This window comes from Heterocephalus glaber, unplaced genomic scaffold (genome assembly GCF_053883595.1).
Source record: "Heterocephalus glaber isolate CG9 unplaced genomic scaffold, H.glaber_assembly_v1.0 deba00001452, whole genome shotgun sequence".
Taxonomy (NCBI): Eukaryota; Metazoa; Chordata; class Mammalia; order Rodentia; family Bathyergidae; genus Heterocephalus; species Heterocephalus glaber.
In genome coordinates, this window is record NW_028258302.1 from 14,915,161 (window position 1) to 14,943,012 (window position 27,852).

The window sequence follows — 27,852 nt, forward strand, 5'->3', positions numbered from 1 at the left end:
GAACACTGCCTTGGGTATTTGGGGGAGGCACAGCTGGGGCTGGAAACTCAAGAGTGGGAGGGAGGGAGGAAGGGAGGGAAGCTGGAGAGCCACATCCTTGATCTCTGTTCTGTTTCAGCAGTTCCGGACTCAGTCTCTGTGTGACTCTTGGTGTCCCTCTCTAATGTCTGGATCTTGGCATCTTTGTTTCTCTTCTGAGACTTGGCCTGTGAGGCTGATCACATAACACCAGGTCTCCACTGCTCCAGTCTACTTGGCTCTGTGTCCCCTCTATGTCTCTTGTCTCTGCCTCCATGTCTGCCTCTGTCTCCGTGCCCTTCCTTGTCCTTGCCAGGTGGGGGGAGGGGCCCAGTGCTTAGGGAGCAGGTGTGGGTTCACTCAGGCATCAGGGAGTGAAGTCGAGGAGGGCAAAGAGCCAGCAGCCCCTGGACACGGCCACACTCCAAGACACACATTCAGGACGCTCACAGGAACCCACAACTACATATGTGGAAAGATGGGTTTCAGAGGGCATTCACAGGGACATGCACACAGGTACAAAATTGCACACATTCACACCCAGACACAAAGGCTCCAGATACAGAGGGTCACTTGCAGATGTCACTGGCTTACACAAAGACATATGGTCATTAAAAACGCACATACGACACACAAACATTCATCCAGACACACACATACACATCTGGGACATTCCTCCAGAAGAGAAGCCAACAGAGCTAGAGACACACAAGGATGGAAAGACTTCAGGTACCGGTACACACAAGCACACAGACACAAAAGACAGCATACACAACCACAAACTGGAACACACATGCAGAGACACAGATACTCTCAGTAGACCTTGGCAATCGCACTTTAGAGCCACACACATTAAGGGGTAAGGAGGCAAATGAGCACAGAGAAGCATGAACCCTCAAGGACAATCGGGAGACAGGCACAACAGAAACACCGAGGGACACACCCAGAACAGCTTGGGTAATACAGCCCTCCCTCGGGCGCACTCTGGAGCACCTGGGGACACGCCCATAGGTGACGAACAGGGGCACTGGGCCCCAGTGCACCTGGCGCCCTCGGCGCTCCCCGAGGCGCCCCGCGGCCAGGGTGTGCGTGCCCATGCGTGCGTGGCCGCCCGAGCGCGCCGCCACCTGTGGGAGATGAGGTGCGCACTCCGCCCGGGGCTGCCGGGCTGGCGCGGCGGGGGGGGGGGGGGGGGAGCGGTTGCCATGGCGCTTGGAGCGCGGCCGCATACTAATGGGCGGCTACGGACGCTGCCCCCACAGCTGCCCCCCGCCGGCCGCGCTCTCCTCCAACTCCTACCTCCAGCGTCCTCCAAGTCGCCCCACCGCGGCCCACGCACCCCACCCGGGGCCTGAGTCCCTTGCCTGGACCTCCCGTCTGCGCCAGGCAGGCCCAGGGGGCAAAAGGCGGCTCGGGGGTCCGCTGCGGGCAACCTGGCCTGGGCGCAGGCACCAAGCAGGCATGGCTTCTGGAAGCACAGGTGCTGCCTTAAAAATGGGGGTGGCCATCCTGGAGAAGAGCACCGGGTTGCCACCGGGCGCTGCAGTCTGTCTTTCCCAGACTTAGCTGGGGAGGGGGGACTTGACCAGTTGCTGATACAGTCGCACCCTTCTCACAGCAGCTCTCTGGGCCTGGTTTGACCAGCACCGGGGGTGGGGGTGGGGTGTTAACACCACAGCTCTGCAGGTCCCCTACTTCTCAGGACCTGCTTGCTCCTCCTCACTGCAGTCAAGCCCTAATCTGGGGAGGTGGGAGCAAGGAGAAGGACTGGGAGAGGGGGTGGTTGCGCGGGAAGGGTTAACACCTTCCCACACCTTGATCCCAGTCCCAGAGCTGCCTGACCCCCTACCTCCTCAGCCCCACTGTGTTAATTGGCATGGAGGGACCCTAGTGAGGTGGGGGCAGCCAGCGGAGTGTTTCCAGGTAGAGGTAGTGGGAGGGGGACCTAATGGGGGGGGAGCCAGGCGGTTGCCTAGCAACCCCACAGCTGTCTGTTGACCTAGAAGAAGCTGCGCTGTCTTGACACAGCTGGTGTTTACATGTAACCGAGGCTCTGGCTTAGCGCTTGCTTGGAGGAAAGCTGAGGCAGAGCCCTCGTGGCAGCCTGGCTCTGGCCCTGGCAGTCGTGGGCTCCATGCCTGCCTGCCCTTTTTGCTTCCATTCCCACTTCAAATCCAATGGAGACAGAGTAGGAGACATCTCAGGGGTAGAAGCTTTGGGACTGGAGAAAGTTGATGTATGTGTACATACACATACACACACACTAAGGCCTTCAACACAGAATGTTGGGAGGCAAGAAAAGGAGAGGGGGACCCAACATACACAGGGACACAGGGATGTACAGATCACAAAATCTAATGACAAAGGCACACCAGACTGACACAGAGATGCCCATAGACATAACGACATAATGACATCCAGACTTGACACACAGAAACAGTCACCAAGTGACTGAAGCACTGCCACGCAGATATGTTGATACAGAAAACAAACGGGTGCTGACCATCTGACAGAGAAGCACAAACACACTGACACAGAAACTGCTACTTCACCGTCAGCAACCCTTCCACGCACACCGCTCTTCCTGCTAGTATCTGCAGCCCTGCATGATGAAAGGCAGACGCCCACATGCAGTCACCCACTTGCACACTGTAGAACACAGCAAAACACAAAATTCACCAAACTTTCACTGGTTGCCCACAGTGCCCAAGGCAGCCAACGGCTGACACTGCTGACAGGCAGACACCCAGGAGCCCCACGTATGAAGAGGAACAGGTTCCCAAAGGACCACAGGCCCTGACATGCCCCACCTGCACCCACAGAAGTACCTGTAGCACAAACACATGCCAGCCTGTGGTGTGATGTACACAAAGATGAGCCTCTTCCTTGGCCACAAGTTCTGAGTAGCAGCAGATCTGCCTTCGGGTCAGAGGGTCCTAGTAGTCCCAAGAGCAGGGTTAGATGAATCTATGTATGGCCTGGGCTGCACCCCTAACCTGCAGCCCTAGGAAGGAGCTAGCACCATCAATTTTCCTAGGAAGCTCAGTCTGAAGGGGAAAACACAGCTCTGTTCTCTGGAATCCCTTAGCTGACAGAAGAGGTACCAGGAACCCCCAGTCTGATGGAGATCAGGCAGCTCTGGACACCACAAACAGACATAGACACACAGGAACATTTGGCCATTCCTGGGTGGTTCTTGAAGGCTTCCTAAAAGAGGTGAGCATGAGCCCTTGCTTTAGAGGCCAAGGGGAAAGGGGGAAGGGTGTGTAGTGAGAAAGGCCTCCTTTCCTCCCCTATACCCTGTCCCCCCCCCATCCAACAGCTCCTCCTCCCCCCAGGGCCCAAGGGGCCGGTTGGGGCCCCACAGTCCCATCAGCCCAAGCAGTGAGCAGAAGGAGGAGAGTGGATATTTTTAGCTTCTCTGCCACTGACATTTCACAGCAGGCGACCTGGGGTGAAGCTGAGTGAGTGCTGAAGGCTGGGAGAAGCCGACAGTGCCTTCCCGCCCCCATGCACATGAACACAACTGTACACGCACACAGCCATGTCCCCCAACACTGGCAATGCTCACACAAGTGGCAGTACTTCAGGTACCCAGTCACACACCTAGACACACATGTGTACCTGTGCACATGCTTGGTTCACATCCCACTCATGCAAGAAGCCTCACATACCTGGACACTCCATTTACACACACATGATTCATACCTATAACCAATTTCCCACACCTGGTCAAGCATGCACACACTTGTTCACATTCATTCAAAAAAATATGTTTTCACTGCACACTAAATATTGGGCACTATTCTAGACACTAAGGAGCAAAAGTGGTAAAAATTTCAATCCTCATAGTTTACATTCTGATGAGGGAGTTTGACAGGAAAAAAAAAGTAATAAAATATTGCTTTAAGAGCCACACATAAGCTGGGCCCAGTGGTGCATGCCTGTAATACCAGGATTTTGGGAGCCTGAGGCAGAAAGATTGCAAAGTTTGAGCCCAGCCTGGACAATTTAGCAACTTAGCCAGAACCTGTCTGAAAGTTAAAAAATAACAGGCTGGAGAGGTAGCTAGCTAGTACAAAGGCCCTGGGTTTGATCCCCAGTATTAAAGAAAAAGAAAAAGAATCACACACACATATAGTCGGACATTGTGGTGCATGTTTGTATTCCCAGTTACTGGGGAGGCTGAGGCAAGAAGACTGCAAGTTTGGGGTCAGCTTGGGCAATTTAGCAAAACCCTATCTCAAAATTAAAATTAAAAGAGTGGTGGCTGGAGATGTATTCCCTGGATTCGATCCCTAGTATCTAAAAAAAAAAGCAAAAAACCCCACACAATACAGATAAATCCAACCAAACATACACACATACAACTGTACATAGGTATACATTTTAGCTACCTACATACACAGAATACAACCACCACGGAGCACACAAGTGCAAATACAACTCCCCATATATCATTCCCTGCCTGTCACAGACCCACACAAACACTTTATTCATTTATTTATTTTTTTTGAGACAAGGTTGTAGTCAGAATTGCCTTAAACTCACTAAGTGGGCCCAGGCTGGCCTCAGACCTGAATTCGAGGAGACCCTCCTACCTTAGCCTCCCGAGGGCTGGGATTACAGGCATGCACCACCACACCCTGCAAACACACATTCTTGAAGTCCTCCCCACTCCTTGTGAAGTCCCAGCCTGTCTGCCACATGTCCACAGGTATACATGTGGAGCCCTAGCAAGCTTACAACTTCACATACACACCCAACCACCACGCTGCAGAGGCCAAGTCAGCACATACCCAGTTCAGGCCAGCTCTGCTCACCCCAGCCCTGCTCTCCTCATGAGGTGTGTGTGGTCACCACACAGCACAGGTGTGTACCTGGTACACTGTCCACGGTGTCCAGCCCTGTTACCCCCAGGGTTTGGAGGCTGAGTCCAGGGAGAAGCCTTGAGGTCCCCATCCTAGCCCCCAGGGGCAGGATTCTCTGAGCTCAGAGTTTGTCCCATGCCCATGATGGAGGTGGAGATAGAGTCTGCTTCTCAGATCTGTTCCTGTTCCCTTTCTCTCTTCTTCCCACCTCCTTCCTCTCTTCTTGGATTCCTCCATCTCTCCCATTCCACCCCTACCTCTCCAGTATCACTTTACCCAGAACCAAGCATTCCTCTTCTCTTCCAGGTTCTGCTGGAGAGTGTCCGAGCCTTTGTGACAAACTGATGGCCTAATGGGCAGACAGACAGAGCTTTTCAGACAAAAAAGTCATTGTCGGACTGAGGATTTAGCTCAGTGGTTTCGCCGCCTGCTGTGCAAGGGCAAGGACCCGAGTTCGATCCCCAGTACCAAGAAAAAAAGTCATTGTCATATCCTATAGGTCTATGAGGGAGAAAAACCTAAATGAGCCAAGAGAAAGATAGGGCTCATTGGCCCACTGGCCCATGTACACAGCAGACATGACTGAGACAAGGAGTCTTCCAGTCCTGGGTCTGCTGTGTGATGCTGAATCAGGTGTTGCCCCTCTCTGAACTTCTTTGGCCACTGCAAAAACAAGGAGTCGAAGCAGGTGATTTTTGAGGCAATAAGATTCTCAGATGCTGTAGCAGTTGTTTAAACAAGGAAAGGGGCTTGGTTAGACCCTCCTCTTCGGGAGCCTGGTTAGAGCCATAAAAGCCCCGTCCCCAGAAGCTCCCCAGAGCCTCCCTCAACAGCTTTCTCCCCCTCCCAAGCCTGCTAGTCTGGGTTGAAGCACCAGAGGCCAACAGCCCCTCCTGCCCCCCAACACATATAAACACACACACTCCTCTAAGATGCAGCCACTTCCTTTGCCCTCTGTAAACCTCAGTATCCAGGCTTGTGTATTTAGGGGCTTGAGTGTGGGCTCGGTGCCATGGAACCAGACTATGTGTGCACTGTCTGTCTGTCCGTCTGTCTGCCAACAGCCTGCAGGCGCCAGGAGGGGAGGCAGCAGTAGGGAGGTGGGGGTGGGGAAGGAGGTAGCATTGACAAGTTCCAATGTCTGGCTTTCCCTCCTGGAAACCCCGAGCTGGGGCTGGCCCCCCCTTCCCTTCCTGTCTCTCTCGCTCAAGCACGTCCCTCCTAAGAGCCCCTCTCTGCAGACACCCCCAGTGGAACCAAGCCCAGATTTGCTGCCAAGAAGGCCGACGTTTCTTAGACTTGCCACGTTAAAGGGGCCTGCGCAGGCACGCACTCAAATCCTCCTCCCCATGTCCTCCTCCTGTGCACATTCAGGCAACCCGAAACACACAAAGACACGGTTGGACACAGCGGCCACCTGTGCACACAGGAGGTAGCACATGGAGTGCATCTGACCCCAGGCTCACAGACAAGCACAAACACAGCCATTTATTCCCTCCCCCTTTCTGCACTCAGCTTCCCACAGCTTCAGAAGCACGAGGTTTCCAGCACCCGGTGCTCACAGACACGTACAAACACAGTCATACACAGGCCTTTGGTACAGAGAAACACGTGCAAATCTGCTGCACAGAATCTTCCTGCACAGTGCCATCAGCATCACCCCCACCTCTGCCCCTGCCACTGCCCTGTGGAATTGCAGCCACAGAAACACAATGCCTTTGCCGCCTGCTCCCTTGTACACATGGCCAAGTATACACAGCAGCACACAATGTTTCCTGCATCATCATCAGTAACCATGCTTGCAGTGTCCGCTGGGCACAAAGATGCCACAGTCCCGCCTCCTGGACACCCAGACCAGTCCACGTGGTTACATAATGTCTTCTTGGGCACCAAGGCGTGCAGCACTCTCATATGCACACAAAATCATGGCTTTTTGTGTGCACAAAGGCAACTCCATTCCCATAGTTCAGTTCTTGTCCTCTTGTACACTAGGACAAATTCACAGGGACTCCCAACACACCCAGACATATACCAACTCGGGCCTGAGTAGTGACCCTTTATGCATAAGCAAATTCCTTGTCACTGGTGATACATATCAGCTTCCCTGTGCACACACTGCTAGACACATTTCTCTGTACACAGCCTGTGTTCAAACTCAGGACACACACAGCTCTCCCTCCTGCTTATACACACACACACACACACACACACACACACACACACACACAATGGTTTTCTGTGTTCACAGAAGCGTGTACACACAGCATATGCACACTGTAGCAAACACAGACTCACAAATTATCCCTGACATGCTCTTCCATGCACACATATATGTGTGGATGTTCCCACAGGGACAGACTCAGCTGCCTGAACCTCACTCTCAGACACTGAGAGTCCCCTGGGCTCCCAACTCCAGTCTCCTGCCTCCCTCCCTTGGCTGGTGAGATTGGGGAAGGGCTGGAAAGGTTGGGGGCTGGTCCAACCCTTGTTCCCTCCCTCCACTGGCTGGCTCGCTCCTTCCTGTCTGGCAGAGTCAGCCAGCCCAGCCCGGGCTCCAGCAGCCCTGGCTGCTCTGGGCAAACTCTCGGCGGGTTGGTCTCGGCTGATGCGGCATCAGCAGCAGCAGCAGCAGCAGGGGCGAGAAGGCTGCGGGCGGCTGCCAACGTGGCAGACGGCGGGCAGGGAGGCAGGAAGGAAGCTGGGCCCATTCTGCGCCCACTCACTGGGGGAGACAAAACCAAGGGGCTGGATGAGCAGGCGAGGCAGCTGGGCAGGGGGACCTTGTGCACAGCCTGGGCTCTGGGCCCACATTGGCCCTATACTTGCTGGATGACCTTGAGCAACTTGTTTCCCCTTTCTAGTTCCATTTCCTCCTTCAGCAAGTGAACAGTCTGGACTGGACACTTCCAGCTCCATATCCTTGCATCCAATTCAGTGTAAGAAACTCATAGGAGGGAGAGACAGAAAAATGCTTCACTTTTGCGCAGCCACCACTGACGAAATGTTTTCATTCTACAAAGGTAGTGCCACTTTATAGACCGGAAGACTGAGGTTCAAAGAGGTCAAGTGATGTAACCAAGGTTACCCACCAAGTGAATAGCAAAGATGAGATTTATGATTCGGTCCCTAAAATTAATGCTGCTTCCTTCAGCTTCCAGCTATCCCATACTCTGACTGCCTTCTCAGTCATCCCCTCACCCCACATCTCAGCACTGGGCCCCACCAGAGCCACCTGGTTCCACCCTGGGGAGTCAGGGTGCAAAGGCAAGACAGGCCTCCCACCAGCCTTCCAGCTGCCACTGGGAACACAGCTGTCAGCAGGGCTGAGAGAGCCAAAAGCTGCCTCCTGAGCAGGCCCACATAATTGGTACATTGTCAGCTCAAAAACAGAGCTGCTGTGGGATCTTGGGCTGCCCTGGGCCTCAGTTTCTTCCTCTGGCTGACTGTCATGCATTGGAGTAGATTATTTCCAAGGGGCCTTTTAACTTGGTGAGTTGTCTTGGGTGTGACCAAGGAAAAAGGGAAAATATGGACTGGGGAGGCAGCTGTACCCATGTCCCTGGCCAGCCACAGTGTGCCTCAGGGGTCTGAACTTGGGAATCTGGCTCCTGTCTCACCTGCAGGCTGAGTGGCATCTGCATCCTCTGTGAGGCCCCACATAAGGAGAGGCTCCTGAAGTATTTGCAGGAAGGATGGTAGAACAGACAGATGGGCCCACAAAGGTATGAAGGAGAGAAGGAAAGAGAGGGTGTGGACTCCTGCTCCAGAGTGTTATGGAGAAAGGAAGACGAAAGGCAGAGGGAGGCTCCTCTCTACCCACCTCATTTGCTTATTCCATAGCCCCTTCCTGCTGCATGTGCCTCAGTCTATAAAGAGAACAAATGTGGGATAGTTACAGGAAGGTGGAACATATGCAAGATCAGTCCTGGGGACAATGGAGAATCCACCCAGCTGGTCTGGAGGGTTAAAGAAAGGCCTCTGGGAGGAGGTGGCACAGATATTGAGTTCAGATGTCCTAGACAAGTCAGCATGCTCACTCGTGTGCCTGTGTGCACTTGTGTGCATGCACATGCATGCACACACCCACAATTATTATCCTCATTTTACAAATAGGGAAATCAATGCTCAGAGGTAGAAAGACAGAGCCAGGCTTGCACCCAGGCCTGCCTGACTGCAAAGCCAGTGTTTTGTGTGTTAGGCCACGCTGCCTCCCGAAGGAGTGAATTGTTAATGGTGGCATTTCAGATGTAGTGACAGTGCTCTGGGAAGAGGCTCTGGACAGATGGTTCCCAATTGGGCCCTGCCTCAGGCTAGCAGAGCAGAGGGTTGTCAGGGGAGGCGAAGCACACCCCCCTCCATTCTGCTAGTGTGTAGGATGCAGGCAGGTCCCCTCCTGACTCCTCACCATCCCCCTCCAGCCCTTTGGCCTTGCCTGGGTGACCTGCATGAGCTCAGCTTGCCAGCAGCCCTTCGGAGGAATCAGCCTGGGCAGAGGCTGCCTCTGCCCTCACTGCTTAGCAGTGCCAAGGGAGGCGGGGCTGCAGAGGGGTGAAGGTGCCTTCTAGCCACCAGACCTCCATCCTGACCCCAACTCAGGTGCCTCTGGGGTCAGCTGCGAAGGCCCAGGTTGGGATGGGTGGTATGGAGCTGGGTGGTACGGGCATGGTCAGGCCCATCCCTGTTGCTGCAGCCTTGTTGAGCTGCCATTAACAAGTGGCCGGAGGTTGCCGTGTCTCCATGGAGACCAGACAGTCAGTGCGGCTCTGGGGTGAGGGCCGTGATTAGTGAGTGTCAGCTTTGCCAGCCCTGCTCTTCCCACCGCCTGCTGCTGGACTTGAGACAACAGGCCTGGAGGGTTCAGGGGAGGACTCTGAGGGGGATCAAGGCCCTCAAAGGAAGGGAGCACCCGGGGCCAGCCCCAGGTACTATGTCTTTGTCTCCCCCAGTGGATTCTCAATTCCCCCGTCTTGTCACCTGCTTTCCTTCCCCAATCCATCTTCCACACGGCCCCTGGGTGAGAGTTTTCTAAAACACATGCTGAATCCTGACACTGCCTATCTTAAGAACATTCCATAGCTCCCCATACCCTAGAGGCTGAGTCCAATTCCTTATTGTGTCATTCCAGGCATTCATTCATTCATTCATTCATTCAAAAAAAAAATTTTTTTTGGTACTCAGGATGGAGCCCAGGGAGCACTGAGCTACATTCCCAGTCCTTTTAAAATTTTTAAATTTCAAGACAAGGTATCATTAAATTATCTAGGCTGGGCTCAAACCTTCTTCTGCCTCAGGCCCTTAAGTCCAAAAAATGTTTTTGAGCACCTATTATGTGCTAGGGAGGCTGCCAGGTATACACAGTCAGGGAAACAGGGAATATCTCTGCCTTCATGGACCTTCCAATCTGGTGAGGGGGGTTCACCATAAACAAAACACAAATCAAGAGACATGATTATAATATTGGGGGCTGAAGGAAATAGAGAGGGAGCATTGGTAGAGAATAATTTGTAGGGGTGGTCAAGGTGGCTTCACTGAGGAGGCAACATTTCGGGAGAGTTGAAGACATTTTTTGTTTTCTTTCTTTCTTTCTTTCTTTCTTTCTTTCTTTCTTTCTTTCTTTCTTTCTTTCTTCCTTTGCAGTACTGGGGATTGAACTCAGGGACTTTGCATTGAGCTACATCCCCAGCCCTTTTTACAAGTTTTTAATTTGAGGGGCCGGGGATTTATCTCAGTGGTTCCACTACCTGGCTCACAAGCGCAAGGACCTGAGTTTGATCCCAGGTATGGAAAAAAAAAACAAAAAAAATTTAATTTGATTTTGAGAAGGGTCTTGCTAAGTTGCCCAGTCTTGTGATCATCCTGCCTCAGCTTCCCAGAGTGCTACTAGGATCACAGACATGTGTCACCATGCCTAACTAAATTTTGGACATTGACAAGGATCCAGCGGCGGGCAGACGGGGGAGGATCATTCTAAGGAGCTTGTGCCAGGGCTCCAGTCACCTGCCTCTCTGTTCTGGCCTCCTCCCTCCCTCCTTCCAGCCCCCTCCTCCATGTTTCCTGTCTCTGTTAAAGGCACAGGGCTTATCCAAGCGAGAAAAACCTCTGAGTCATTGCCCAATCTTTCTGTTCCCCTGTGCCCACCTCTCCTCATTCTCACATCCTGTCAACTCTATCACTGTCTCCTCTCTCCTCCCTATTACTGCAGACCCCACTGTGGTCATTCCTGCTGTCACACCTGCCCCTAACTGGCTTAATCATTTCTTCCTGTGATCAGAGGTCGAGTGTCCCTGTGTGCTGGGCACCATGCCACAGGGCCTTGTGGATACGGTAATGAGCAGGCACACAGTCCCTGCCCTCGGCCAGAGTCCAGTTGGGAGGCGGGCATGTCTTCGAGCCCAGAGGAGGAGAAGGAGGCCATAACCTGGACAGGGCTGTTCAGGAGCGTTCCCGAAGGAAGTGCTTGTTCACTGAGACCTGAAGGAGGACAAGGAATTAGCCAGGCGAAGGGAGGGGGAAGATGTTCCAAGCAGAGGAAGGGCCACGTGGGAAGGCAGGAAATAAGAGAGGTCAGAGCCGGATCTGGAGGCTGGTGGGGAGCTACCAGGGGACTTTAACCCATGGGGAACTTGCTCAGATCTGCTCCCTGACATTCACCTCTCCCCTTCCGGTTCACTCTCCACACTTCAGTTAGAATCATCTGTCTAAAACAGGCACAATCCTGCTCTGTCTCCCCAGTCCTTTAAAGTCCAAGCTCAGCAGTGTGACACTCAAGGCCCTTGAAACGGCCTTTCCAGCCTCTTTCTTACCACTCCTCCCAGCCAACAATATGTGCAGCCACACCCAAACAGGTCATATCCTTCTACGTCTCTGGGCCTTTGTCCAGGGTTTACATTCCTGCTGGAATGCCCTTCCCCACTTCAACCTTGAGGGCTTAACACAGATGTCCCCTCTTCCAGGAAGTCCTCTGACCCTTCTTCCCCACCAAGAGTAACTTTCTCTCTGACTCCAGACAATTATACAAAGCTGAGGCTCATTGACTGCTTCCTATGTGCTAGATTTCATATAAGCATTTCATGTTAATGAAATGGCTGGCTTGTAAAAATCTTATCATTGTTCCCATTTTACTCATGTGCTGAGGCTCAGAAAGGTTAAGTGACCTGCTTAGTTCCCCAAAGTATAAAGTGGACTTGGGTGTAGCTCAAGCGAGAGTGTTTGGCTTACATGCATGCATAAGGCCCCATGTTCAATCCACAGTAAAACAAAACCACCAAACAAACAAAAACTCCAAAGGTAATAAGGATAGATTAGGACTTGAGCCCAGGTAGTTTGTTGCCTCAGCTCACATCCTTAATCCCTATTTCCTTATTCCACACTGCCTGTGGTAAGGCTTCCTAGCTATGTGTCTGCCTCTCCTACCAGATTAGCAGCACTTGGAAAGCAGAGTCCCAATTTGATTCATTCAGGGTCCCGGGAGCTCAGTACATAGCTCCACACACTAGATATGCACAGATGTGTGTAGAGTGAATAAATAACTTCAGGTAGAATGCTTGCAACTAGTGGGTTGTGAGATAGGCTCATGGACAGGTTATTGAGGGTAAAGTAGTGCCCTCCTCCCATCCTGAGTGGGTCTGGTCTTCATTCTGGGACAGAGACAGTACGGCCCAGCATCTGGCTCCTGGCTCAGCTCCAAAAAGGATGTGCTGGTGACCTTGGGATTTCCATCTTTTGGCTAGCAGCCCCTTTGGAGTCAGATTCCACTTTGAATCTCAATTCTTCCCTTAGATATAGCTGTTTGACACCAAGCAAATGACTTTACCTTTCTGAGTCTGTTTCTTCATCTTCAAAAGGAGTTCAAAAGTACTTGAGTCTCAGGGTTGCTGTGAAGAGAATGAATGGGCAGCCATTTCTACTATTTCCCAAGTGCTGCCAATGTGCTATGCTAAGCTTCTTCATTTATTCTTTTTTTTTCTTTAGTACAGGGGATCAAACCCACGACCTTGCCTGTCTCGAAAACACAAGGTCCCGAGTTCGATCCCCATTACTCCCCGAAAATTAATTAGTACAGCCCTCAGGCCCAGGCTATCAGGGAAGGCAGAGGACCTCGGCAGTTCAGAAAGCCATTCTAGCCCTTCTCCGCTGGTCCCTCCCCATGGAGCAAGGAGCCAGAGAGGTCAAGAGGACATGCCCCGGGGGCTGGGGATTTAGCTCAGTGGTTCTGCTGCCTGCCTTGAAAGCTCGGGGACCTGAGTTCGATCTCCAGTACCAAAACAAAAAGAATGCAAGAGGACATGCCCAGCTGGAATCCACCCCTTGCCCCTTCTAGGCTAGCTCTGAATACCCAGGATCCTGGAATTCGTGAGCTGGCTCCCAGGGTCTGGGTGGGTCTTTCCTGCGTCCAAACCACACTACCAGGGTAGAGTCCTAGGTGTGAGAGGGGGCAAGGGTAGTTGTTCCCCAGGGGTGGGAGAACAGAGTATGAACATGCAGGCAATGGAGTAGGGAGGGGTGTGGGGAAGAGCCTTCCACTGTATGCTTATTAGGGACCAGCTCATCCTTACTAATCTTCACAAGTGCCCTGAAAGGCAGGAATTATTAGCTCTATTTTAGAGATAAACTAATCCGCTTACAATCCCAGCTAGTTGGGAAGCTGAAGCAGGAGGATTGCAAATTTGAGGCCAGCCTGGGCAACTTAGTGAGACCCTGTGACAAAATTAAAAGTAAAATAGGGCCGGGGATTTAGCTCAGTGGTTCCGATGCCTGCCTCGAAAGCGCAAGGACCTGAGTTCGATCCCCGGTACCAAAAAAAAAAAGTAAAATAAAAGGCTGGAGGTGTGGCTCATTGGTAGAGTGCTTGCCTAGCATGCATGAAGTCCTGGGTTCAATCCCCAGGACTGAAAAGCAAAAAAAACAAAAAAGAGAGAGTGAGGCTCGACTAGAGGAATGACTCCAAATTCTGTTCATTTGACTGTCTCTGAGGTGGCAATGCTTATATGTACATCCTATACATCTATTATCTAATTTAGTCCTCACAACAACCATATGTACATATTCCTATCACCTCTCTCCCTTTTCAAAGGTGGAAACTGTGGCACAGAGAAGATTGAGAGACTTGCCCAAGGTTGCATAGTTCATAAGTGGCAGAGCTGGGAGTTGAATCCTGGCTCTTAACCCCTGCTCTGTTGTCTGTTACTATACTAGTTAGGGTCAGGGATTTAGCTCAGTGGTTCTGCTGCCTGCCTCGAAAGTGTAAGGTCCCAAGTTTGATCCCCAGTACCAAAAAAGAAAAGTTAGACTCCATTCCTTAATTATGCCAGCAACCACCTGCTACAGTCATCTGCCTAAGGAATGGGATACAGAGAATACTCTGGGTATCCTCTGCTTGTAAAGCCAGAAAGAGACACAAATGTAATGCAGGCTAAAAAACCATCTGGGTGGACCACGTGCAGGGAGGTAGGGGACCAGGGCCTGGCCCTCCCTGCTCCTCACCCTGTGTCCTGAAGTCTCAGGACAACCAAGGAAGGCCCTGGGGGCTGTTCAGAGAGAGGCTTTCTGACTTGCAACCATGCCCTCCTTTCCCAGCCTGTGGCCTGAGAAGATGGCGCTTTCCCAGAGCCGAGCCCAGGTCTCCCCCCCAACCAAGGCTCAGCTGAAGGGCGGCTGCCCAAGCTCCCGCCAGCCCCGCCTCTCCTACACTAGGCCAAGCTGCTGCTCTGTGGTCACCTGGACCCAATTTCCTTCTTCGTGCCTCCTCCCATCTCTGGGATGCACCCCTCAGCTGCCCTGCCAATTCCCAAAGGCTTCTCCCCCAAGAAGCTATCACTGTTTTCCCCATCCCCACCCCTGGGTCTTCTAGGCCTCAACTCGCTGGGTGAACTGCAGCCCCTCTCCTTTCAGCCCCACACATAGAGAATAACTTGGACTATCAGCCCATTTTCCATTTGGTTCCTGGCTGAACAGTGGGTCCCGCCGGCCAGACTAAAAGTTCCCTTCCCTAGGGCAGTATCACTTTGTGTGCTTCTGCCACCCGACAGTCCCTGGCAGGGTAGAGGCCAGAGCCAGAGAGCTTCCCTTGCCCCAGGAACTGAGTCCTGGAGTCAACATGCTGTTCTTCAGTGACTCCTCATGTGCTACCTGAGGAAACCCAGGAGGCCCCCTGGCAGGGAAGGGACTTGTCCAAGGTCACCCAGAGGCCAGGCTAGGATTCAAACCCAAGTCTTCCTACGCTCAGGCCTAGGTTTTCACACAATACATGGATCAAGTTCCCAATCCTCCAGCTCCCTATTTTCAGGCGGGAGACCAAACTAGCTCCTAGCATGTATATCCAGAATGACAGGAGTTAATTCTCCCCTTAATGGTGAATCTGGAAAAGCCTCAAAGAGACTTTTTTAGTCCAATCTCCCTCCATCTACTTCCATGTCATAGACAAGCAAACTGAGACCCAGAGAATGAAGGGACCTCCTAAAGGTCAGGCGGAGCTTGGGCTGAGATAGGGTTCTGTGTCAGGTTCTTTGAAGAATTAAGCATCACCAACTAATTCATTCATTCAGTAAAGCTTTGGGACCCTGCCTGTGGTCATTTTGGCACACGCCTTAATTCCAGCACTCAGGAGGCTGAGGCAGGAGGATCGCCATGAGTTCAAGGCCAGCCTGGTCTACATAGTGAGTTCAAGGCTAGCCTGAACTATATAGTGAGACCCTGTCTCAAAAAAAAAAAAAAGGGGGGCCGGGGATTTAGCTCAGTGGTTTCGCTGCCTGCTGTGCAAGCGCAAGGACCCGAGTTCAATCCCCAGTACCAAAAAAAAAAAAAAAAAATTCGGGAGCCTGCTAACTCTAGGCTTTGTGCTGGGTATTGAGAATATAAGGATCATAAGACAGTCATAGCTGGAATGGACAGGAGGGGCCTTCTGGGTACAGGAAATGTTTTGCATCTTGGCCTGGGTATCAGTTGCCTGGGTGTGTTCAGATTGTGAAAATTCATTGAGGTATGCATTTGATATATGCACTTTTCTGCTTGCTACTTTCAGTAAAAAGTTTGTTGTTGTTGTTGTTGTTGTTGTTGTTTTTGGTACCAGGGATCAAACGCAGGACCTTTCGGTTTTAAGGCAGGTGGCAGAACCACTGAGCTAAATCTCTGGCCCAGTTGTTTTTTTTTTTAAAGACAGTCACAAGCATTAAGTTCACAGAGCTAAACTATGGTAGGAGAGATGAGACATTAGATAACTGACAACACAATTGTCTAATTACAATTGTGGCAAGTACAGCATTACACTAAAGTAGAGGGTGCTAGGACTTAGGGAATGGGGGAGGGATCTAGCTTGGGAGTAGTCAAGGAACGCTTCTCAAAGTAGGTGAGGTCCAAGCAGACCTGGAAAGAATGAGCAGGAATGAACTCAGTGGGACTAATTCTGAACCCCTACCTCACACTGTACAAAGCACCATGAATCATGGGCCTAAATGTGACCGCTAACCTATGGGAGTATCCCCATGACCTTGGGATAGAGAAAGACCTCTTAGGTATCAAAAGCACTAGTCATAAAACAAGATTATCAGGGGGTAGAGAAAAGTATTCGAGACAGAGACACACAGTATGTGTTAAGGCCTAAAGGAGAGAAGGGGTGTTTGGAGGAACTGTGAAGAGGCCAGGAGTTAAGGCAGGGAAGTGAAATGAGAGAAAGTAGAAGAGGCAGGCAGAAGCCAGACTACCCCAGGGTTCTGTGGGTCAGGTTAGGAGTTGAGACTTCACCCAGGGCTACTAGGCAGTCAGAGAAGGGGGTTAAGTAAGGGGAGTGATAGGAACAGCAATTGAAGCAAAGGTTGGGGCTAACGTGACCTTAACCAGGCTTTGCAAAACTTAGTGTTACCTTCTTTGATGTGGCCAGAACTGCAAAGGTGTTGCCTACATAACCAGGAGGATAAAAGGAAACATATCCTTTTTTCTCTGCTCAGCAACAAGACAGGGCCAGGCTTGGATTCTGCTACTTTGCAATCTAGATGTAGTTTTACAGTTTGAAAAGTCACCTTAATCCAGGTGCCAGTATGAGGTGGGGCATTTCAGGTGGGGATTCTGGCTGGGCTATGGGGCCCTGTTCCACCAGGCCCAGCCCTGGTTTTAGAGGAGGTGGGGTGTGGCAGCTCCAACCCACGCCCCAGGTTCTGCTACAGTCCTACCCACCCCTGCTCAGCACCTGGCCTCTTCCCCTCCTCTTCCCTATCTCCCTCCCTTAGGAAGAGAGAGCTGGAGCCAGGAGTTTCCTTCACCCACTCCACACAATACCAGGAGAACTGCACTGGAGCCCGGTGGGCCTCAGCCAACCAGGGCTCCTAGTCCAGCTGTCTCATCCCTCAGGTCCCTTCCTTCCAGGTTGCTCAGGAAAGGCATGGACAGTGGAGACGCCGTCCAGTCTGACTAGCATCTACTGAGTACCTGCTGCATGCCAGACACTGTGCTAGAGAGCTGCTGCTCAGCTCTCTGAGAACTCTGGGCCAGTGGGGGAAACAGTACACAGCCAACACTACAAGTGCTTTGTAGAGGTGCTGAGTGCAACTGGGTCCAGAAATAGAGATAGATTTTCCTTGGGGAGCAGTGTGTGCATATCAAGGAGAATTTTCTATAAGAGAGGACATTTGAGCTAGGCCATAAGGAATAAGGAAGACGGCCAATAAGAAATGCTCTAGGCCAGGGATTTAGCTCAGTGGTTCCAAAGCCTGCCTCGAAAGCACAAGGACCCGAGTTCAATCCCTGGCACCAAAAAAAAAAAGAAATGCTCTAGGTGGCAGAGGGAAGTATAAGAATTATAGCAACTAGGAGGGGTGTCAAGTACCACGATCAGCATCTAAAATATTCATTTAATCGTCACATTGACTCTACGAAACAGTCTAATTATCTCTATTTCCCAGATGTGGTAACTTTAGTTGAGAGAGGGGAATTGATTTGTTTTCAAACTCCCACAGCTAGTAAGTGGCAGAACCTGGACTTAACTCAGTTGTCTTCCGTGCTCTTATGTTCTACAGAGTAGCCTGAGCAAAGGTCATAGAGATGTGAGAAGGGCAGGAAGGGAGATGGGAGAGGCGGGAGGCAAGGGTTGGTAGGGGGAGTCTTGGTGAGAAGTAGGGGCTTTATGCAGAGCTGTGGGGAGCCAATGGATGTGCATTAGTTGGGGAGGGTTGGTGACGAGATGATACAATTAACTCTGTTTTCAGAGGCCCTCTTTGAAGAGATTAGACAAAACCTGTGTGGGAGTTGCTGCAAAAATCCAAGAGAAAGATGGAGGGGTGTGCACCAGCAAGACACCAAGCAGACCTGGGGACTGATTGGTTCTGACAGATGAAGTAGAAGGAGGGTCAAAGGTGATTTCTGGGTGGCCTATGTGTTCCAGAAGGAAGGCCAATAGTTGACTTTGACAATATTCTCTACCCCGGAGTCTGGATTGGAATCGTGGTTCTGCAACTACTTGTGAGTTCTGGCTCAGCCTCCCACTCGCTGTGACTTCAGGTGAGTGACAGAATCTTTCATTGTCCGTTTCTCAGCTGTAGGATGGGGTTACTGACAGTACCCACCCGGTGGATTACGTGGGTTAGTACATGTAAAGGCCCTGTGAGTGTTCAGTGTTAACTGTTACTATTAGAGTTCACATTTTAGTGGGGAGAAACATCCAATTATACAGTGAATTGTTTAATTATGACAGTGATAAATACCCCGAAGAAGCAGTGCACACTGGAAGTAAGGGCAGGGTTTCCAGAGTGTGTGCCAGGCCCAGGGCCTGCTGAGCCCCTGAACTGAGCTGAGGAAGATGGGGTGGCCAGGGGAAGCTGGTGGGAGGGAGGGGACAGCGAGGAGGTGGATCTTCAGGAAGGAGGGGCGGTAGGCCTACACTTCTGTAACTTTGCCTCTTTGGAACCTGAAAACGGTGCTGAGAAGTAGATCAGGCAGATACTCTGCCCCCATTTGACAGAAAGGGCACTAAGGCCCAGAGAGGAACCATGACTTAGCAGGTCTGTGAGGAGGCGGCTGGGCTCGGGGAGCTGGAAGGCACAGGGCCTGAGAAGGGCCTTTGTCCCTTTGCCTGCTGGGGCGGGAGCAGCAGGGCTGAGGCTGCAGCTGGCCATCAGCAGCTGTGGTGGCCAGAGCTACATTCCTTCCTCTGCCAAGGGAGCAAGTCCAGGCTTAGACTGGGGCCAGGAACTTTCTTTTGGTCTCACCCCCACCACACACACACTTTAGTCAACACTGAGTTATGACTTCAAACAGACAGCTCTGAACTGTCCTCCCTGGCCCTGGTCTCTCCCAACTCCCCAGGGTAAGCTATGAGGCAGCCAAATTTCTGGGAAAGGCACAGAGGTTTGGATTTAGAGTCCAAAGCCTTTGTGTTAAATCTTAACTCTGCCTATCCGGTTTGCTGTGTGACCTCAGGCAGGTCACCAGTCCTCTCTGGGCCTGAGTGTCCTCTGCAAAACACAGGGAAGAGGAGGGTAGGATGACATAAATGGGGTGGGGAGCCCAGCAACTGGCTTCAGCCAGCTGCTGCAGCTTTGCTGCTCTCCCAGTTTGAGGCACTGGGGCCTTGGGGGTCCGGAAGCCAGGGACAGGCAGGCTTTCATCTCTTCTGGCCTAGGGTCGCTGCAGGTTGGCAGGCCCCACATCCGAGATCTCCTTTCAGGCTGGAAGGGGCCTTCCTGTGACCTCAGCCAGCCAGCCCTGCCCCTGCCTCCCTCCTTCCTATCCTCACCAGAGGGAAGCAGGCAACATCCCGCCCAAGGTCACCAGCCAGCAAGTGGCTGTCCTTCGACCTACCCTTCCTCCCACCAGAGCCAGCCCCGGCCAGCCTCCCCCTGTAAAGCCCCAGGTCTCCTGGGCCATTAGGAGCCTGCCAGGTGAGGCGTGGTCTTCTTCCTCTCTTGTTTCTTGGCTTGTTTTCCCAGTTCTCCAACAGCCGCCTTCTGCAAAGGCCTCTGGGTGCATGTACAGGAGCATTTTTCTTTGAGAGAGAGAGAGAGAGAGAGAGAGAGAGAGAGAGAGAGAGAGAGAGAGAAAGGGAGAGAGAAATGCAGCCGTGGTTTGGGTAAAAAAGCAATGTGCTCCTTAATCCTTCCCTGTAACCTCTGGCTCCAAAGCAAGTTGGCTCAGGGGCTGGGAAGGAAGGCCCGGTGGGTGAGAGGCCTGGGCTTGTCCCTACCGCCCCCTCCTCACCCACTCCATTCTCCTCCAGGGGTTGGTCTGCCTTTTGGAGCCAGGAGGAAATAGGCTGCAGGGCTCAGCAAGATGGGGAGACGTGGGGGTGTAGACGGGTTGGCTGGGAACCCTGCCCCCCTGCCCACTTGGCCACCTTCTCTGGAGGTTACAGGATCTGGTTTTTCATCTGTAACCCATTCCCTCTCTTCCTGCTTTCATTCCCTTTTTTCTCCTGTTTTAGGAATCAATAGTGTCTCCAGAGCACATTCCCATCTCTGCACTCCACTGCTGGGCACAGGGCTTGGCTTCCTTCTTCTGTTTTCCCTCTACCTACTGAGACCCACTTTGCACACAGAGATCCTCTGTGGGTGGCACCCAATGTCCTGCTCTTTGCTCTGGCTGCAGAACCCTTAATTATCAGTTGTAGTTCCGGCACCTATTCAGTGCCTATCTCATTAGATGCATTTTATGGTGTCTGTTCTGTTTTCTCTCTCTCTCTCTTTTTTTTTTTTTTGGTACCGAGGATCGAACTTGGGTCCTTGTGCTTGCACAGCAGCCACTGAGCTAAATCCTCAGCCCTCTCTCTCTCTCTCGAGACAGGTTGTAACTATGTAGTTCAGGCTGGCCTCAAACTCACTATGTACCCCAAGCAGGCCTCAAATTCACAGCCATCCTCCTGCCTCAGGCTCCTGAGTGCTGAGTACAGGCATGTGCCACCATGCCCGGCCTTCTTTCTTTTTTTTAATTGTTTCCTTTTTTGGTACTGGGGATCGAACTCAGGACCTTGCATTTGTGAGGCAGGCGGTGGAACCACTGAGCTAAATCCCTGGCTTCCTTCTTTCTGAGATAGGGTCTTGGTATGTAGCCCAGACTGTCCTTCAAATTGTGATCCTCCTGCCTCAGCCTCCTGAGTGCTTGTGATGTTTCTTTAATAAACGAATTCAAACTATAAACAGGGCTCTCAAAATATTTTCAGCAATCTTGCAAAAGGACCATTTGACGGCTGGGGATTTAGCTCAGTGGTTCTGCCACCTGCCCCGCAAGTGCAAGGTCTGGAGTTCGATCGCCGGTACCATAAAAAAAATGACCATTTGATTATGACACATCCCTGGTAAATCCTTCCCATGACTCCAGCACTCCCAGAATCCAATCCAATCCTCCATCTCTACTGCTCCCCACTCCCCAGACTTCAGAGGGTTCCCTTTTCCCCAGTGAGCTTGTTTCTCTTGCCTCTGGGCCTTTGCATATGAAATTCCCTCTGCTTGCCACACCCTTCTCCACCTCTCCTCTGGCTGATTCCCACCAGCCTGCCACCCTGCACTACCCAAGGTGCAGATCCAGTATGCACATGGGGCACCTGCAAAGCAGGGACACTAATGACTTTTTTTTTCAAATAATTTGGCACACCATAATATTTTAAAATCCACTGAAATGGTGTTCATGGGAAATATCAGGACTCTATTACTTCTATTACTTCCTCTTACTTTATGGTTAGTGCTGTTTCTATGTTGAATTTAGGCATGGGCCAGTGTGACAGTGGTGGCATAATCTAGTTCTGACCTATGTCTCAGCCTGGATATCACCTCCTCCTCCTCCTCCTTCTTCCTCCTCTTCCTCCACCTCCTTAAGGAAGCCTTCACTGACTCCACCCGTCAAGTTTAGGTTTCTTTTTGGTGCTTCCAAAGCCCCCCAGGCTTTTCTTTAACATCAAATATTTCCTGGGCCAGGGATTTAGCTCAGCAGTTCCACTGCCTTCCTTGAAAGCACAAGGTCCTGAGTTCGATCCCTGGTACCAAAAAAAAAAAAAAAAATCAAATGTTTCCTTTACCTACTGTTCTCCAACCCCACCCCCAAGCTCCTGGAGGGCCTGGTTAATTTTTTTTTTACTTCTATACCTTCAGTGTCTAGTACAGACCCTAACATGGAACTATCCCAGACATGTTAGTCACCAGCTTTTACTCATTCAATCTTCTTTGCAAGGTCTGTCCTGTACATTATATTCTTGGTTCCTACTTCATACCTCTTTGAAGAACTTCTACTGACCCTTCAGAACTCCATCCAAATTACCCCTGCTATGGAAGCTTCCCCTAGTCTCCTGGCTGAGGTAAGCTCTCTACTTCTATAAACTCATAGTTTTTCAATCAGTGTCTCCCCCTTTTATTACAATTTTTCTCATTAAAAATTGGGAGCCACTCAAGGACAGAGGCTGGGAAACTTGATTCCTAGGTCACCAATGTCAGGTATAAAGCTAACCAGAGCAGGCAACAGTATATACTTGTTAAATGAATAGATTGAGCTGGGTTGAGTAGTGCATGCCTGGAATCCCAGCTATTCCAGACACTGAGGCAGGAGTGGCTCAGGTTTGAAGCCAAGCTTGAGCAGTTTAGCAAGACCCTGCTCAAAACAAAAATATACGGGGCCGGGGATTTAGCTCAGTGGTTTCGCCACCTGCTGCGCAAGCGCAAGGACCCGAGTGCGATCTCCAGCACCAAAACAAAAAACCCCCAAAAACCAAAAATATACAAATAAAAAAGGATGGGGGGCGTAGCTCAGTGTGAAGGTCTTGAGATCCATAGCCAGACACACACATGCGCGCGGTTGTATAGACTGCTAAAGGAGGTAAAATTCTGGCAGGGCAGGATTTTGACTTTTATTTTAAGGAAGGATGCTGGGGATTGAACCCAGGGCCTTGTGCATGCTAAGCATGCGCTATACCACTGAGCTACACCCCCGCCAGCCACAAGCAGGATTTTGAAGGTGAGAGGAAAGAGAATAACATGTTCTAACCGAGGGCACAGAGTCAGTACAGATGAAAACAAATCATCTTCATGGCAACTGTCACCGAGTGCGCCATAGCGTGGTGGGTAAGAGCACAATGAGGCTCTACCCATTAGAGGCATGTGCACTTGGGAAAATTATGCACTCTCCCAATGCCTCAGTTTCTTCATCTGTTAAACGTAATAGTCTCTTCCTCACCCAGAATTAAGTAGGTTAACATATGCAAGGTGTGGAGAACTGTGCCAGGCACCCACTGGCACTGTGTTTGCTGTCATTGTCATTATCTCTATTGCTGAGCACTTTAGCCATGCCAGGCACTTTTATCTGCCATCTCACTTAGTCCTCACAGCAGCTTGACAGGCAGGGATTGTTGTCCCCTTTTCGAGAGAAATGAGGCATAAGCAGGCCAAGCAGCTTGTTAAAGTCACTTGCTGAGTAAGTGGCAGGAATGGGATTTGAACTCAGGTCTTGGTGGCCTCCACCCACCCATGTTTCTTGACTGTGGCACCTGCCTGCAGGAGGAAGGGAGGAGGAGGACACGGCATGGTGGGAAGGCAGGGAGGCTTCACCGAGGCTGGGCCTTGGAAGCAGAGCAGCAGGCCTTTTTCCAGAGCTTTCATTTCCGTCTGCCTCTTGTAAGCAGGTGAAAAATCCCACACAGGGCCCTTCTCGAGCCCCCTCCCTCCCCCTTCCCGCGCTGCTTCACCCCCCACACGGGGAGGGGGAGGTCAGGCATGCAATGTGGGGGGAGCATCATTCCCGAGCCTTCCCCTCTGGCACCCCCCTTCCCCATCAAAGGCGCTCCGGGAGGAGAGAGCATTCCAGGTGGAAGGAATGGCAAACGCAAAGGCTGCGGATTAAGGATGTGGAGGCGGGGAAAGCCTGTGAGCTGGGCTGGAACCGAGGTTGGGGGCCCCCTGGGATTGCTCGGTGGAGAAGAACTTGTTTGATGAGAGAGGGAGAGAAGAGGGGGAGGGGGAGGGACAGGCTGCGGGCCCAGTCAGAGTGGAGGGTGTCAGGGGAGTGGCCAGGAGAAGGTTCTGGGCTCCGAGCACAGTGCTCTCCACCCCCTGGCACCCAGACTGGGCTGAAGGACGCAAAGGGGTGATTCTTCTGGTTCTCTCTTCCTGTTCCTTCCTCTGCCAGCTCTGTATCAGGCACTGGCTCATGGCCTTTGATGCATTCTCAACTGGTATTTTCTCTCAGCATTATTCACTCCATTTTTTTTTGTTTTTTTTGGTACTGGAGATCGAACTTGGGTCCTTGCGCTTGCGAGGCAGGCAGTGGAACCACTGAGCTAAATCCCCGGCATTCACTCCATTTTATAGATGAGAAAACTGAGGCTCCCCCAGGTTATATAACTTGTCCAGGTTAGGGCATAAAAGGCAGACCTGGGGCTCGAACCCACATCTGTTTCTAAAGATGGCCATCTTGCCTGGTATTGACTTGGGCTGCTTTCCCAAAGGGGCTCACCATCCCCACAGCAAGAATGACAGGAACTGCACTTTTGAGCTTGTGTGGGCCTTTTGTCTTGTGGTTCCTCAAGACAGCCTTGTAGGCAGAGATTTATCATCCTCATCTCATAGATAAGGAAACTGAGGCTAAGGGAGGGGGTGTGACTTGGCCACAGTTACCGGAGTCATTAGGCCAGAAGATTGGGATTCAGACCCAGCATTGGTGACTCTTAATCTTTTTAACTCCCCCCTGCCTAAAGAGGGTCTGTTTCTTGCTCTTCTCAGGGTATAGGCAGGAGTGACATTTTAGGATTGGTAGGAAGGGAATGGGGTTTGGTTTTTGCAACCTGGGGACTTGCTGCAGGCAGCAAGTAATTCCAGTGCTCTGGGTAACACCTTTTGGGTGATACCTTTATTGGAGTAGAAGAGGGAGAGCTTTTCCCAATGGAGTTCTCAAATTCCATGGTTGGGTAAATTCCAGCTGTGTTGCTCCCTAACTGGGTGTCCAATCACCTAACCTCTCTGTGCTTCTTTGACCTCACATATAAAATGAGGACAACAACAGCACCCAACTTATAGGGCTGCTATCAGGGTTAATGGTTTAATCCACGTAAAACAATTATCACATACCTAGCATATGGTGAATGCTCAGTAAATGTTGGTACTTATTAATATTACTATTAGTATGCACAACATCAGCTCCTCTGAAAGCAACATGTTTATCTACATCGTCTAATAGGAAAAACTAAGGCTTCAGTTTTTGGACAATCTGTAAGCAAAACATCAGAATCTTAATTTCTACAACAGGTAGGTAGGAACTGCTGATATCAGTAACAGTAATAGAACAATTATTAGAGCCAACATTCAACAGCTGCTTTCTACATACAGTTTATTGTTATTATTGTTCTAAGTATTTCAAATTTATTATCTCATTTGATCTTCACAGCTCAGGGAAATAGAAACAGTTATGAGACCCATTTTATGGGTAAGGAAACTAAGACTCAGAGAGGTGGAGTCACTTGCTCAAAGTCACACAGCTAGGAAATGGTATGACAGTGATTTGAACCCAGGCTTGTTGTCTGGCTTCAAATTTTCCTATAATTACGGTCAGGTTACAATTTGCCCGGGACGTGGATGTTTGCATCAGCTCTATCCCAAAACCGTCTGCTGAACCTGTTGTCTAAAGCTACCTCACTCCGTTCTGATAAGACCAAGCACTGATTTTTCTTCCTAGTATTAGGGATTGAATCCATGGCCTTTGCAATGAGCTACATCCCCATCCCTTTTTTTGTGTGTATGTGCGGGTACTGGGGATTGAACTCGGGACCTTGTGCTTGCGAGGTAGGTGGCAGAACCACTGAGCTAAATCCCCGGCACCTTATTTATTTATTTATTTATTTATTTATTGGTACTGGGGATCAAACTCAGGTCTTTCTGCTTGTATCCCTTTTTATTTATTTGGGGTCTTGCTAAATTGTGTAGGCTGGGTTTGAACTTGCAATCCTCCTGTTTCAGCTTCCCAAGTGCTGGGATTACAGGCATGTGCCACCATGCCTGGCCCAAGCACTCTTCATGGAGTGCCTTGTATGTGGCAGATACTTTATCACATTTCTTTCCCCATTAAATCCTCACCCCCACCTTATAACTTTCTATCATCCCCATTCTTCAGAAGAGTAGTTGAGGCACAGCTAGGTTTGGTGACTATTCGGGGTCACACCATCCTGGTTGAATTGGTAGAGTCAAGAGTTAAACTCAGCTGAGCCTGGTAGTCCATGCCTGCAGTCCTAACTACTACATGTTCAAGGCCAGCCTGGGCAATTTGGAGAGATCTTGTCTCAAAATAAAGAAATAATAAAGGGGTAGGGGTAGAGGACCCCTGGGTTTGATTCCCTTTTACCCACCCACCCTTCCAAGACTCAAGGATTCAAACCCAGAGAGTCTGCCTGGAAGCCCTGCATTTTCCTACGAAGTGTAAAGACCCTTGGAGGACAGCCCCTTTCAAAGCCAGGTTCCCTTTCCTGTAACACCCTCATTTATCTGGAAATAACCATAACATTGTCTTGGGGCCCTCAGGTCCTGTGTGCTCTGCTCTCCATCCCCATGAGCACTATGCCCCTTGGCCTGCATACCCTCTGCACCCTTTCTCTGCCCTGTGCCACATCTCTCAACCTCCTTTTCATTATGAATGGATGGATCTCCATTTATCAGCTCACCCCAGCATCACCTGCTCAAAGAAGCTTCCTTTGGCCCCACCTGTCACTCAGACACAGTGCACTTTTCCTTCTTATTCCACATCAGTTTCGAACTTGTCTGATCATCTGGTTTGTCTCCAGCCCCTCACCCCCGCCCCATACCAGGGATCAAACGCAGAACCTTGCACTTGTGAGGCAAGTGGTGTGTCACTGAGCTAAATCTCTGGCCCTGTGATCATTTGGTTTTTGTTTTGTTTTGGAAACACAGTCTTTCTATGTAGTTCAGGCTTGTCTTGAACTCACCATGTACCCCAGGCTGGTTTTTCAACTCCTAGCAATCCTCCTGCCTCAGCCTCCTGAGTGCTGGGATTACAGGCATGCATCAACAGCTGATCATCAGTTTAACCACTTTCTTCCTCACCCACACTCTAAGCTCTGTGAAGGTATCTGTCTTGCCCAGGAATGTATTGGTACCACTGGCAGGCTGCTCTATGTGCAATAAATGCTTCATAATTTTTTTTGTACCAGGGATTGAACTCAGGTTCTTGTGCTTGCAAGGCAGGCATGGTGCCACTGAGTTAAATCCCTGGCCCTGCTTAATAATTTTTTATTGTTGTTTTGTTTTTGAATTACTAGAGATTGAACCCAAGGTCCTGCGCTGAGTTACATCCCTGGCCCTTTTTAAATTTTTTATTTTGAGACAGAGTCTTGCTAACTTGCCCAGGCAGGGCTTGAATTTGCAATCCTCCTGCTTCAGCATCCCAGAGTGCTAGGATTTTAGGTATGCACTGACACACATAATTTTTTTTGAATGGATGAATCCATGAATGAATAAAGAGCACTTTACACATGTGACTCATTAATTCCACAATTAACTCACTAAATCTGCACAACTGCTTTGTTGTCTCCATTTTAGGAGGTAGGTGAGGCTCAGAGAGCTAGAAAGTGGTGGAGCTAGATTTGGTCTCATGTGATCCAACCCCAAAGTCAGTGCTGCTTCTGCACAGCTGCCTCTCAGCACCCGCAGCCTGGATTTAAACGGCAACTGGCTGTCAGACTAACGGTCCCAATTTGGGCCTGGTGGACAGCAGCCCAGGGGGTACCAAAGCCCTTCTGGCACTACTCACTTGGGGGGGTTTTGCCCTTCTAAAGTCTTAGGCTGCTCCCTTCCCACTGCCTTCTTGGCTTCCTTCCTTTCCAGAGAGAGAAAAGGACAAGGAATTACAGCCAAGGCAGCCTTTCTGGGAAAAACAATCCTGTGGTTAACAGAGCTCTGTTCTAAGGGCAGAGAGACCTGAATTTGAGTCCTGGCATGAAGCCATCCCATTAAGGGCCTACAGTGGTGTCCTCATTTGGGATTTTGCCTAGGTTGCT

The 27,852-nt window shown here is 50.8% G+C and overlaps 1 protein-coding gene across 2 annotated transcripts in view; it reads left to right on the top strand.

Moving 5' to 3' along the window:
* The first annotated feature begins 18,108 nt into the window (after positions 1 to 18,108).
* Wasf2 (WASP family member 2) overlaps positions 18,109 to 27,852 on the top strand; it is an 83,618-nt gene continuing 73,874 nt past the window's right edge. Inside the window, exon 1 of one of the 2 annotated variants that reach the window (XM_087215470.1) lies at positions 18,109 to 18,377. The gene's annotated coding sequence lies outside the window, so the exon portion shown is untranslated. Of the gene's footprint in view, positions 18,378 to 19,617; positions 19,757 to 27,852 lie in introns of those variants that run through there. The other variant, XM_021263149.2, reaches the window with a different exon arrangement.